Genomic DNA, 13,987 nt, shown 5'->3' with positions numbered 1-13,987 from the left:
CAGTATCTAGCCTTAAAAAGGATGCTAGCCCGTCATTCAATGCAACATGGATGAAACTGGAGGACATTATGTTAAGTGGCATAGCCAAGAACAGAAAGATAAACATTGCACGTTCTCATTCATATATGGAAGCTGAAAAAAGGATATCTTGGAAGTCGAAAGCAGAACAGAGGATACTTGAGGCTGGGAAGGATAGAGTAAAGTAAGGGGTCTGTGGTAAGGAGATTTGTTAAAGGATACAAAATTACAGCTAATAGGAGGAATAAGTTCTAGTGTTCTACACCACTGTAGGATGATTATAGTTAACGATAATATATTACATAGTTTCAAAATGCTAGAAAGAGGTTACTGAATGTTCCCAACACAAAGAAATGATAAATGTTTAAGATGATAGACACGCTAATCCCCCTCTCTGATCACTATACATTTTATGTATCAAAAGATCACTATGTACCTCCCATAAATATGTATAATTGTATAATTATTTTATGCCAATTAAAACAAAATAAAAATAAAGGTATATCTTATTAAATTTCTAGAAAGGAAGGAGACAAAAAGTAAATATATATGTATTTTTTAAAGAAAAAGAAATGCATTATTCTTGAAAATGATAAACATCAAATTCAAGTGAATAATTTGCTCTTAGGAAGGATTAGGATTTCAGAGAAATACTCAAATACTTTCATCTATCATTATTTATTTCTTAAGCTGCTTGATAGATATATGGTACTTAATGCATTATCTTTACTTTTTTCTGTATGATGAAAATATTTTGTAACAAAAACTTGGAAATATGTTATTAAAGCTTAGTAGTCACTACAGTTTTCCTAGAGAGGAGGTCGGGGGTAGCTATGAAGAATGAAAAAACAAGCAGCCCTTGCCCTTTAGAAGCCAGCCTGACACTCATTCTCCTGTTACACTTAAACATTCTCACAGAATGCCAACCTCACACAAGACTACCCTGAGACATTGAAAGAATAAACCAAGTAAGGCCACTTCATAGTTTTGTCTAAGCACAGAAAACAAGGTTACTGTGCCATTCAAAAAGTACCAAGCGGCTAGGCACGGCGCCCCCCGCCCCCTTTATCCCAGCACTTTGGGAGGCCAAGGCAGGCAGATCACCTGAGGTCAGGAGTTTGAGACCAGCCTGACCAACATGGAGAAACCCTGTCTCTTCTAAAAGTACAAAATTAGCCGGGAGCGGTGGTGAATGCTTGTAATCCCAGCTATTTGGGAGGCTGAGGCAGGAGAATTGCTTCAACCCGGGAGGTGGCGGTTGTAGTGAGCTGAGATCATGCCATTGCACTCCAGCCTGGACAACAAGAGCAAAACTCCATCTCAAAAAAATAAAATAAAATAAAGGACCAACCACTTCCTCTCTTGGCTAATATGATGGACTTCTTTACTAATCACAGATTCATCATTGTGCTAGTCTTCCATTTTGTCAGCAAGACTTACTGAAATGCCTTATTAGAGAATTCGAGAATTACCTTATTACAGAACTACCTCTGCTTTCTGACAGCATCCAATCGAGCATGAGTCCCTGACTCTATGCACCCTCCCCTAAACACACACAACCAAAACCCATATCCTATAATAAATTCCTTCTGAGACCCTCTTACTGGGACATGGCTCTCCATGATATATTCTTGGTCTTGCAATAAATTGTAAGTAAACCTGTCCAACTACAAGGGTATTCCTGATCATCTTTCACGTGACGATTTCGACACCACCAAAATGGAACAATGTGAGTTCCTCCACGACTCCAAACTTCCACACGCACTTCCCACTGTACCCAAACTCCACAAGCACCCACCACTCAAACTTCCACACCTCACCTCCATGCCTCTAAACTTCCACACGCGCCCCATGACTCCAAACTTCCACACACGCACCTCCGCCGCTCTAAACTTCCACACCGGACCTTACGACTCCAGCCCACACGCCACCTCCGGCCGCCCCAAACTCTCCACATCGGCCTCTATGACTCCAAACTTCCACACGCACCTCCACGACTCCAAACTTCCACACACGGGCCTCTATGACTCTAAACTTCCACACGGACCTCCACGACTCCAAACTTCCACTCACCTCCATGACTCCAAACTTCCACACGCACCTCCATGACTCCAAACTTCCACACTCACCTCCATGACTCCAAACTTCCACACACGCACCCCTCCTCCACCGCCGGTAAACTTCCACACCGGACCTCCACTTACCTAAATCCCCTACACGCACTCCACCGTCCTCTACACGCCACTTCCCACGACTCAAACTTCCACTCACCTCCACCAACAACGACCTCCACACGCACCTCCTCCGCTCTAAACTTCCACACGCACCTCCACCGCTCCAAACTTCCACACGGGCCTCCACCGCTCCAAACTTCCACACGTGCCTCTATGACTCTAAACTTCTACTACTTAGAAGAAAAACTTAAGTATCTACACATCAAAATCACCCTGACAGCTGAACAATGAACCAGAAACATGGACACTACATTTTTTTTTTTTTTCCACATAAACCCAGAAAGGGCTTGTAGTTCCTTATGTTTCCACATGGGCTGGGTGTTCCTTAAACTGCAAATGGCTTCATGTCCAAATAATATAGACAACCTTCCATCCTGCGAGATACCATGGTTTTTCTTCCTTCACTCCATATGAAAGTGCTATTCATTTTTGAATTTTTTTGGTATTATATCTTTTGAGATTTTTAAAATAACAAGTCTTCCTGATATTTTCAGTTTTTTGATTTCATATTTCTAGTGTGATATATAAGTAACAATTACATTAATATGGGTATTAAAAGGTGACACTGTAATTTGACCTTATCACTTACTAGCTATGTGAAGTGAAAGGGAGATGCTTAACATCTCAATTCCTCATCTGAAAGAATGGAAATGATGATAACAGGTTAGGAGATAAAATAGGGAGAAGGTTTAGCTCAGAGCTTAGCAAATTTTCATCAGATATTTTAATTTTATAAACTATAATATGAAATACATCTAAGTAATGATTTTAAAATGTTGCTATGAGGATATCAAATGTTTTTCTTTACTATTACAATTTCTAAAAAGTAAAAGTACAAAAGCTCCACATGTGTAAACACACAAAATGACTAGATAAGAGGAAATAGATTTCTTCAAAATAATCGATCTATTATTATCTAATTATTATTGGAATTGATAACTGATTGGTGTCAACAAATAATTCATTGCACATATATGTTCTCTTAATTCTTTTAAATTTAAGTAAATTACAAACTAAGTATAGTAGATGCAAGATAGTTTTCACCATTTTCAAAATTTTTCCAGACATAAAAGTTAAATTAACAAGAATTATCCATCTATTGGAAGGTGGTATAACCTCCTCATATCATGGCAAAAAGAGTAGAGGTAAAAGTTTAGAAAGATCAAGTAATTAACAGTTGCTAATGCCTCTAAGCTATGTCTAATCATCTAATGTTGCTAAGTTATGACAAAAGCAAACTTACGAAAACTTTTTCTGGGAGGAAAAGAGACATAAGATGTTTGGGGGGCAGGTGATGGAGGTATCTTCAGCAAAGTCACATCACAAAGTCCAAGCAGGCATCTCTCATTATTATCACTCATTCAGAAGAGACCAGTAGCTCAACAATTAATTCTCATGTAGAATATTTTCCATTTGTTTAGAGAATAACAAACAAATTGACAAAATGAAAATGTTGTTGCCTCTGTAATACTGCCTTGAGTTAATTACTTTAAAAGGCTTCAGTATAAACACTGGTAAGCATGTGAGTGTATAAACTTTAATCTATACCTTTAGGGGCAGTTACCATTTATAGTACTTCAAACAGGAATCTATACACTTGGGGTAGCTCTGGCAAGCTTTCAAAAAGTATTAACTAAATCAATACCAGGATTTACTAATGGGCAGAAGAGATGTTAAAAATAAATGTTCATAGGTGAAATTGGTGTTGTTCAAGCTATGGGGTTGGCAGCATTATTCACAATAACCAAAAGGTTGAAACAACCAAAACACCCATCCGCAAGTGAACAGATAAACAACTTCCATCTGTTAAACAACAGATAAACAACTACACATACAATGGATTATTATTCCACCACAAAAAGCAATGCAGTACTAACACACACTACAACATGGACATTATGTGAAGCAGAATAAGCCAATCACAAGAGGACAAAGACAACATGATTCCACTCATATGAGGTGCCCGAAGTAGTCAAAATTATGCAGACAGAAAGTAGAATGGTGGTTATCTGGGACTGGGGGCAGGAGAAAATGGAGAGTTACTGTTTAAAGATTATAGTGGGAAGATGAAAAAGTTCTAGAGACGGATAATGGTGATGATTAGACAATATGAATGCACTTGATGCCATTAAACATACTCTGTAAAATGGGTTAAAACAGTTATATATAGATATATATAGATATATATAGATATATAGATATATATAGATATAGATAGATATAGATAGATATATAGATATATATAGATATATAGAGATATATATAGATATATAGATATATAGAGATATATAGATATATATAGATATATATCTCCAGTATTTTTAAAAGTAAAAAATTTAAAAAGTTAATTTGGCCAAAAATGTTTTATAGGCTCTCCTCCCACTGCATGAATGAAACCTGAGAATCACAGAGGCCTGGCAACCTAATTTCTTGATCTGGGATGCTAGTCCTGTGGTATCACACCACCCAGAGAGAACTCTGCTCACAGACGTCGCTGGAACTTTGAAGCATCCTGATGTTGCAAGATCACTGTGTCAGCCTTGGAGTAAATCTTTCATGCAAAGTGCTTGTTAGAGCCTGAGGGAGAGAGTACTGTGACATTCCCAAACATACAGGCTCATCACTGAGGTCTGCTAGCCAGAAAACGTCTGAATGTGTGGCTGAATTCAGTCTGAGCCTTGCTTTCTTTGTAACATGTTACTAGACAGGAAGAAGGTTGTGGGAGAACTGAAGAACGGAAGTGTAGCTCTTCTCTTGCACTGATCTGAGCCTGCTGATATTCCTTAAAATTCTGACAATTATGAATGATCAGAGAAGCTAAAGAAAATCTGTTCTGCTTGGGTTTAATTTTTTTTTCCTAAAAAAAAAAAAATCTGCAAACCATGGCTGATGGGTCAAACACAGTCCATCATCTATTTTTCTAGGACCAGTGAGTCATGGTTGGGGAAAACATATTATAAGACTCTTTTGACTATGTGAGAGCTTAACGCAATTCAAATTTAGGTGTAAAGTTTGATGATGACACAGCCACACTTATTCATTCATGGATTGTCTATGACCGCTTTGGCATTACAACAGCAGAGTAGTTATGGCAGAGACCATGTGACCAGCAATGCTTGAAATATTTACTTGGTGAAATCATGGCAGCTACTTTGCTGTATGAAGAAGAATCCAACTCCATCCCTTTCTGTTCCAATTTCTCCAAACAGCAAGAATTCCTATTCTCAGCAGAACTACCTTCTGACACCTACAAGTATTTGATATAACAATGAAATTATTCCAAAGTGGTAACTTATGAAGGAGGAGAAAGTGCAATCCTTTAAGAGTTTCCCACTCATATTCCTTTCTCAAATTGCCAAAGGTTCTTCATAATATGTCTAATATATAATTAGATACAATACTTAGCTCAACTGAAAAGAAGCCAGACACTCCCAGGACCACTAATAATAAAATCAGGATAAGAGCCCAAAAACGCAGAAAATGAAAAGCTGAAACTACAATTACTCTTTATTGGAAACTTTCTATGGGCAAATCATTATGGTAGGTTCATGTCATACAAAAGCAGACACAGGGCCACATAACCACGATTACACAAGCTGATGCTTTCTTAGGGCACTTGAAGTGGATGCCACTGAGTTCCTTGGGTCCCCGCCTTTTTACAGAGCTCTTCACAAGCTCTAAAATAAAAAAGAGAAACTGTAGATGTGAAAGAAGGGAGTTCTACCAGGAAGTTGCAGAATGAGCTCAAGGACATATGAGCAGACCATAAATTGTCATCTGTTTTCCAAAGAAGAAGAGATGAGGCTGCTCCTCTCTCTGCACGCCTCTTTCAACTTACGTGTTGCTCTTCACAAGATATTTTCCCAAATGCTTGCCCAGATGTTCATTTTCACTACAAGATGCTGAGGTGACAGCAGAAATGTGATTCTGCCAGATCCCACTCCCTCCAGGGATGACCTTGAGTCTGAAAATGGCCAGGAATAGACTTGGTGAGTGGCGTGGTGGGAAAGAGGAGGAGACAGGAGGACCTCATTAACCCCACAAGCAAGCCTCTGCAGGTCTGCTACAGCAAGCTCTCTGCCCTCAGAGGTGACGCTCAGGGACCCTGCGATGCACATCCCAAACAAACAGACAAACAACAGAAATGAAGTGCCCAGAGTGAGTCACATTTCATAGACTTCAGCCAACTAACTTTTGGCTTTTATAGAGCTCTGGAGTGCAGAGGGAAGTTACTATTTTTGTCCTTCCTAGGAAGTAGATAGAGAGTAAAAATCTACAAAGTTGAAAGGTGATGGCAAGATTGCTACTAACCAACTCCTCCTTGGAAAAATATTTCTTTTCCTTGAGTTTGGAGAAAGAGAGAAATGGGCCTTCCATTCCATTCTCCTGAGGAGCCTCCTGGAGCTTCTGCTTTTATCTCTTTTGGGTTTTTCACCCATCTCCTCATACTCCTTCAGAATACTACTGCTGTTTTCCGCAGATGCAAAGTCAAGCACAGCTAGTCACTTCTTTCCCTTTGTCAAGGCTTCTCCTGTTTCTCTAGCTTCCTACTAATCTCAGCAGCCACTTCCTCTGTTTGAACCATTGTTTCTCAAGAGGGTGAAATCCTCCCCCAAGGGGGAAACAGTTAGTGATCCTGAAGGGGCAGGCAACAGGATGTCTCCAAGAAAAAAGAAATTCTTGGAAGGGTCCTTGGAAGATTTCTCTCCCAAGTAGGAGATGCTCAGCAGTGGAGCTAAGGAGGCTGCTGACAGCAAGAGCAACTTCAAGAAGAAGAAATAGTTCCATCAACTACCCCAGGAAGATTAGAATGTGAATGGCCCTTCCCTTGGAGAGGGGCAAGCCATACCCCAAGGTGGTATTTCCTACCCCGTGTCCTACACCCCAATAAAAACCAGTTCACACCAAAAAAGATGGCAAGATGGCAAGATCTCACAAAACAGACAGCTTCAATTTCTGAAACTCCAAATTCCATTTGATCAGAGGGCACTATTTATTTCAGACTTGGCCCTCTTCAGAGTGTGCAGTCTGTGTCAGAGTTCTCTTACCCTAGAATTATTGAAATTCCCATAGTCAATGAGCACATCTGGTGCCAAGCAACAGTGTTCTCCTCATTTGACACGTCTCCTCAAATAAACAGACAGTTTGTTCATCTGGTGCCAAGGAAGTTAAGGAATTTAACCACACCTAAGGAAACAGGTAGAGGGAAGTGAAATATTTTAGAATAAGTGAACTTTTAGCTATAGTTTCTGATAGCTAAGATAATTTAAACTGGAGTAAATAGACCTGGACTGTTTTTAGTCTCATAAATTTCCTATGCAAGCTAATTGGGAAATGGCAGAATGTAGGGAAGCCAAATTTTTAAAATGTATGTTCCAGTTCGTTTCCTTAAGTTCAAATACCCTAAACCTCCAAATAAGCACCTTTCAACATTTTTCAGTGTAAAGAGTTATTATAGATGATCCTTTCATATCTCTCAGGGTTGCTCTTGTTTAGTGAAGTTGCTCAACACCATAATCAGAAACATTCCAACTTTCACACAGGTTTTAGGAAATTCAGTTAACATTCTACTTTAGGGGATTTTATCATTCAAAGTGCCTATATTATTGTCATCCTTCGATTATGTCAATCTCCTGATAAAAACTTTAAATGCTAATTCTTGTAGTTCTAAAATTTCACTCTGCAAAAAATACCTCCTTTAAATGGGACCAATTAGCTAATTGTTTAAATCAGGTCCAACAGTTATGCAGACAGAATTTAAACATGCTACTCTAGAAGACACAGAAGAACCTTCTTAGTTCTTCTGCCAATGTTTCTGACCCTTACCATTTGGTTGACTTTCCTGTTTCAGAGAAGCTGAACTGTTTAGGGGTGAGGATGAGCACAGAAGAAGGTGTGATCAGAATGATCAAGGGATAAAGTGTATGGGAGGTGAGGAGTGGGCAGTGTAGGAAGGCAAGGCAGTCTTAGAAAGCAGGGAGCATCTGGAGTGAGAAAAGCTATCTTTTCTTTTTCTCACATCTAACCTTGGCCTTGGTATGCCATAAAATCATTAAACTTGTAAATTATTTGGTTATTTGTAAATAAAGGAAGTTTCTGCTCATTTTAAATATATACAATTTATTCAATTTATACAGATAAAATTTTTAGACATTTTAAAGTGCTGTCTCAACACAAAAGATAATCAGGAATTTGTATGTACAACTACACACATATACACATATACTCACATTACACAGAGAGAGAGATTCACTATATTTCTCAGCACCAATTTTTAAAAGATAATGAATAGAAAGATCTTGAGAGAAAATCTGAATTCCTGCTACTTTTCTTACTATATGCAAACAGTCCAGGAAATCTGTGGTTAGGCATTACAGAGCCGGCGACAAAACATAGGGGCATTTTGATTATATTAAGAAAAGTATAAAAAATCCTCATAATCACTGTGACAGGGCTCACTTGGGCAAAACAGTAAGCTTTTGTAAGCACCATGAGATTTAAAATTTTCAAGGGAAAGTCGATATATGTAGAAAAGTGCACAAACTACTGTTGGAGGTAGTTCACAGTTTCATGAAATAGTACTACCATCCTTTTAATAGCATCGTATCATTGCAAAGCAGCATTTTTCCTTACTTTTCATTTCCCCAGCAGCAGGTGAAAATCATGTGGGGCAGGAAAAGAGGGTGATGGTATCCAACTTTATTCTAGGGCTTGAGAAGTTGTGTGCTATCCATTGCTAAATAATTGTGACTATGTATGAAATAAATTTTTACAATGTATATTACGTTTTCAAATGGTCACTAAGTTTTTAGGACACAAATAGTGAATTGTTTGGACTTAATAAATAAAATGTTTAGTATTTCTTCTGGTTTAGGATGCCACAGAAAAATTAGTAGGACACTGTAATAGATTTGAGTCAGCATGGCTAGGCCATAGCACCCAGTAATGTAATCAAACACCAATGTAGGTGTTGCTGTAGAGGTAGTTTGTAGATGTGGTTAACATCCACAATCTGATGATTTTAAGTAAAGGAGATTACCCTCAATAAGGTGGGCAGGCCAAATCTAATCAGTTGAAAGTTTTTATAAGCAAAAACTGAGGCATCCTGGAGAAGAAACTCTTCCTCAATACCCATGCAGTATCAACACTTGCATAAGGTTTCAGCCTGCCAGTCTGCCCTGCAGATTTCACACTTGACAGTCTTACAATCTTATACCACATGAGCCAATTCCTTAAAATAAAGCCTCTTTTCTGTGTCATATATATTACGTATTATAATCTGTCGTTATAATATATAAATGTAAATATATATGCTAAATATATATTCTTATATATAATTGGTCCTGTTTTTCTGGACAGCCCTGGCTGATACAGACACTTGGGACTCCATGAACAGAATATTTGGGAACCTCTGCACTAGCTCTGTCATCTCCCTGTAGGTCTACAATGGCGTTCATCATGGCTGCCTATGATTATCCATTTAACCCAACGTTTAGGACCGTTGCATATTATTTTTATTCCCTTTTCAGTACCTGTCAATGTCAGTATCTGAGATATTATCAGTGGGGTCAGTATTGTGTTAACCAACTCGCCAGTTTTGAGGGAAATTCTTAATTTAAAAGGTATGTATTCTCCAATATAATTTCCAAATTACACCAATTCCCATGATATAAATACTCCCAACACAGCTGATTTCTAGCTGCCAAAATTGTGTCATGAATGTTGAAGTGGGGAGAGATGTGCATAGCATCTTCTATGTAGTATTTCCTCCAGGCAGATACGACAGACGTCAAGAGTATAACTATTAATAAAAGAATTAGAAACTGATGGTATTTTGGTGTTAAAATCAATTTTAACATAATTGATTTAATTGTAAATTTATACATTTTTATTTTTAATAATTGCTGTTCTCAAGAAGAGATTCAAAAATTCCTGAAATTTTAACAATCAGTTCTCACAAACCAATATAAGCCGGTTCTAGCACACCACTCCTTGGAGCTAAGAGTACTATGTATTGTTGATTGGCTCCTTCTTTCACTTAATCGAGTTCCAAGTCTAATAGAAAAGCTCCTAGACCAAGACAGTCCGCATTTCCATTACCCACATAGATCTGCAAGTCAAACACCTATTTGCCTCAAAGGAAAATCAGTTCCTCACAGTCATTTCTGACTGCCAGGGTACAGTAATGAATTGCCTGGAGAGAGATGAGGAGGAGTAGAATAGGGTAGTTATTTTAAGAATGGTGGACAGTGGGGACTATGGTTCTACTGTGTGCTTAAAATCGCCACCTGTGACAAGAAGGGTTATCATCATGACAAGGTGAACCAAGGTAACTGATCCAGGTTTTGCAATTTTCAGTCCCAGACTGTTGCTTCTATTTCAGAACACAGAACCAAAGCCAAGTAGGAAGCTGTTACTCTATGCTACTGTTATGAAAGACCTAAGGTTCCATATTCCTAAGCCATCTGCTCATACCACTGCTATTATACCCCAAACTAGTAATTACGAGCTCTATCTTGTTTACTTTTGCCATGCTCACTGCTTTAGCATAGGCCAACACAGAGGTTCTGTAATAAAAGTTAAATGGAATGCATCTGATTCTTCTCATGTTCTTCTCACTTTCTTCATTAATTTATTCATTCATTTGTTTAATTGCCACTCGATAACACACAAGCAATGGGTTAGGTATAATGCTTGGTGCTGCACAAGAATAAGCAGAGACTTCGTGCTTAAGAATCTCAGAGTCCACTAGGGAAGGAAGCATCTATGTTTTGAGGTGCATTCTACAGATAAGCACAAGCTGTATAAGACCACACAATTCTGGACATCCACCCACCTATCCTTTGATGCCTTTTATAAGGACAGTATCGGTTTCACAGTCTTTTACATTGTAATTCTGCCTACTCGATTTCTTAGCAAGTGTTAGTAGTATTATCAATCTCTCTGAGGCTCAATACCAGGCAAGAACATTGAAGTGGAGGCTCCACCTGTTTCACTTCACCCCAGCTCAACCATCTTTCAAACTGCAGGACCTAACACCAGTTACCATCAGCACTCAAGCTTAAAATACAATAGAGTATTTCAGAGTTCATCATATGAGGTAAAAATATTTCTTGTATATATTGTATATGCATTGGGATGCAATATATGGCATATGTCTTATGGTAGGTTGTGGGCAAAATATTTGAAATTCAACAATTGATATTGTGTGTAAGCAGTAATAGAAAGGGCAAACAGTCCACATACTAATGCATAGTTTATGAGCCCATAAATAGCCTATGCTCATTGAGATAGGTTTAGCTGATTTTATGCATGTTTTCTTTTTCATTGACATCAAGATGTCCTCCTTGAAAATATTTTTAAGTATATCTACATCTCTACCACTCTTCCAAAAACATATTTATACAGGCTCATTTTCCATTTGTGTTTCATAAACATACTGTCTTGGTACCCAAAAGAAAGGCTAATTGCTAACCAAAGACAGGGAAATGTAAATAGTATTTATAAATATGTTGCAAATTTCAGATCTGCTCACAACTCATTTGCCCTATTTACCTTAGGAGATGCCAAAAACTTCATATTCAAATATCCAAAGATGTTCTTAGTCCTATAACCTGAATGGTGTCTTATCTGAATAATATTTCTTCCTTTTTCCATGTGTCATCTTTATGAATAAGTTTGGTTAGATCTTGTTAAGCTGCTCCAACACTGTTTGCCAAACTATGGCAAACAGTAATTCACCACCTCCTAGTGACCTTCTGCAACTCAGCTGACCAGAGATGCTGATTTCCATCTTTCACTCTCTCTCTTATTGCATAAATCAAATGAACTACCTTCTATAAATTCACCCACAATCAATTTCAAGTTTATTGCAGTTACAGTTCCACAGCCCTCTTTGCTTACTCAAAGTTAGCCATTTTACTATTGAATTTGGTGATTCTTGGGTGATATACAATAAACTAATTTTCAAAGTGCTTGTTTTTGCTCCTGATAGCAGCAGATCAGCATTCTTACTAAAATATATGACAGCTGACATTAGAATTTTAAGATTTACTGTTCAAAGCTCAATAGCTGTAAACTAGCTCAGACCAATTCAGTAGAAGGGCCAAGTCTAGGTGAGAGTGATTAAGAACATAATCAAATTGAACTCCCTGTAAGATTTCATGAAAAATTATTTTTCTTCCCTATAAAATACTGCAATTTCAGGAGGCATCTGTAAAACCATGACTACAACACTCATCATATCATATAGAGTAAAGCAATAAAGGTAACGCAGCTAGAAATGTTACAAGATCTATGGTACAGTCTAAAGTATATATTTCTTTAATTGCCTGCCTCCATGACAATGGAACTCCATAATATCCAACCTTTTATAACTCACAGAGCCATTAATTTATGATAATTACTTTAATTCCCACTAATCATTTAAGATGGATGCCCATAGGTAAATATCACTCAGTCTCTATTTCACAGATGAGGGATGTGAGGCCAACAAAAAGGAGACAGCCCTTTTCCCCTGGCATCACTGTTTCAATTAATAAAGGGCAAGAGGTCTCTTTCTAAAATTTGTGTATAGGGACCTAAATTAAAATGATACCACTTCAAATGATACAATAAATTCTAGCATCCTTTCCAACCTAGGGCTTTAAAATGTCAGTGCTCAGGTGACAACAGTACAGTCAAGCATTATCATTAAATAATTTGTGTGATTAAAGTTCAGCCATGGTTTTAAACCAAAAGGAGTTCAGAATCTCTGAAGAGGGAGAAACAAGGACTCATGAAATTAAAGCACATACCCCATATACCTAAAAAAGAAATGAAACGCTAAACTGAGTTTTAAAGAATATACTGCATAAGGAGGAAGAGTGAAAAATGTCTTTACATCGAACTTAATGTTTTTAAACATGGAGACTATAGGTAATAATATTATATTGTATACAGGAGATTTGCTGAGATAGATGTTAGGTGTCTTACCACACACACACAAAAGGTAACTATGGTAGGTGATGGATATGTTAATTTGTTTGACTTCTAATGTTAAGTTGCCTGACTGCAGTAATCATTTCACTCTGTATATGTATATCAAAATACCATATCGTTTTAAAATAAAAACAAAATCTCTAAATAATTTCTTTACAGAAAGCTTTTTTTAAATAAAACTTAAAATGTCTCAGTAGAAATAAAAACACAATGCTTAGGGGACACTAAGAATAATCACAGCTTTTCCTTCATGTTTATAATCTCTTTATTTGGGATAAAGTTCTTAGACTGCCAACAAAAGAGGCAGAATAAACAGTTGTACACATCCTATGATGCTGCTGGAAGCCACATGTATCCCTGCTTTTACCTAGCATTTAAATCCAAAGATGCAAGATAACAATCTGATTAAGTCAATATCATTTAACCTAAGAACATACTTACTTTATCAGATTGGCTTTTTCAAAGTAAGACATTAATGGAAAAGGGTCTTGAACTGAGACTTTTTAATGCAAGGGCTACAGTGGGATGACATTCAATCTTTGAAGGGCAAATGTTGCTTCAGAAAAGTTAACTTCAGCCTAGGTCAGTGCATCTCCTAATGGTCATTTGAAATTGCCAGTTACATACTCTGTGGTCTAGCCTCCTATATTAAATGTTACTGTATTCGGGGAAGAGAAAATATATATGGATATGTGTAGGCAATCAATAGTACACAAGGAAGATATTGATAGCATTTAACCCAATTTATAATATGT

General features: G+C 37.5%; 1 protein-coding gene across 3 annotated transcripts in view; it reads right to left on the bottom strand.

Annotated features, from left to right (window-relative positions):
• The window catches only part of GPC6 (glypican 6), a 1,181,721-nt gene that overhangs the window by 872,254 nt on the left and 295,480 nt on the right, over nucleotides 1-13,987 (bottom strand). The window contains exon 1 of one of the 3 annotated variants that reach the window (XM_031655723.1): nucleotides 7,301-8,299. The exons of the other annotated variants lie outside the window; for them this stretch is intronic. The gene's annotated coding sequence lies outside the window, so the exon portion shown is untranslated. Of the gene's footprint in view, nucleotides 1-7,300; nucleotides 8,300-13,987 lie in introns of those variants that run through there. 3 annotated transcript variants of the gene reach the window in all.

The sequence above is a fragment of the Papio anubis genome, chromosome 15 (genome assembly GCF_008728515.1).
Source record: "Papio anubis isolate 15944 chromosome 15, Panubis1.0, whole genome shotgun sequence".
NCBI lineage: Eukaryota > Metazoa > Chordata > Mammalia > Primates > Cercopithecidae > Papio > Papio anubis.
Note: the sequence above shows the minus strand (reverse complement) of the source record. Positions and strands in the feature narration are given on the sequence as shown.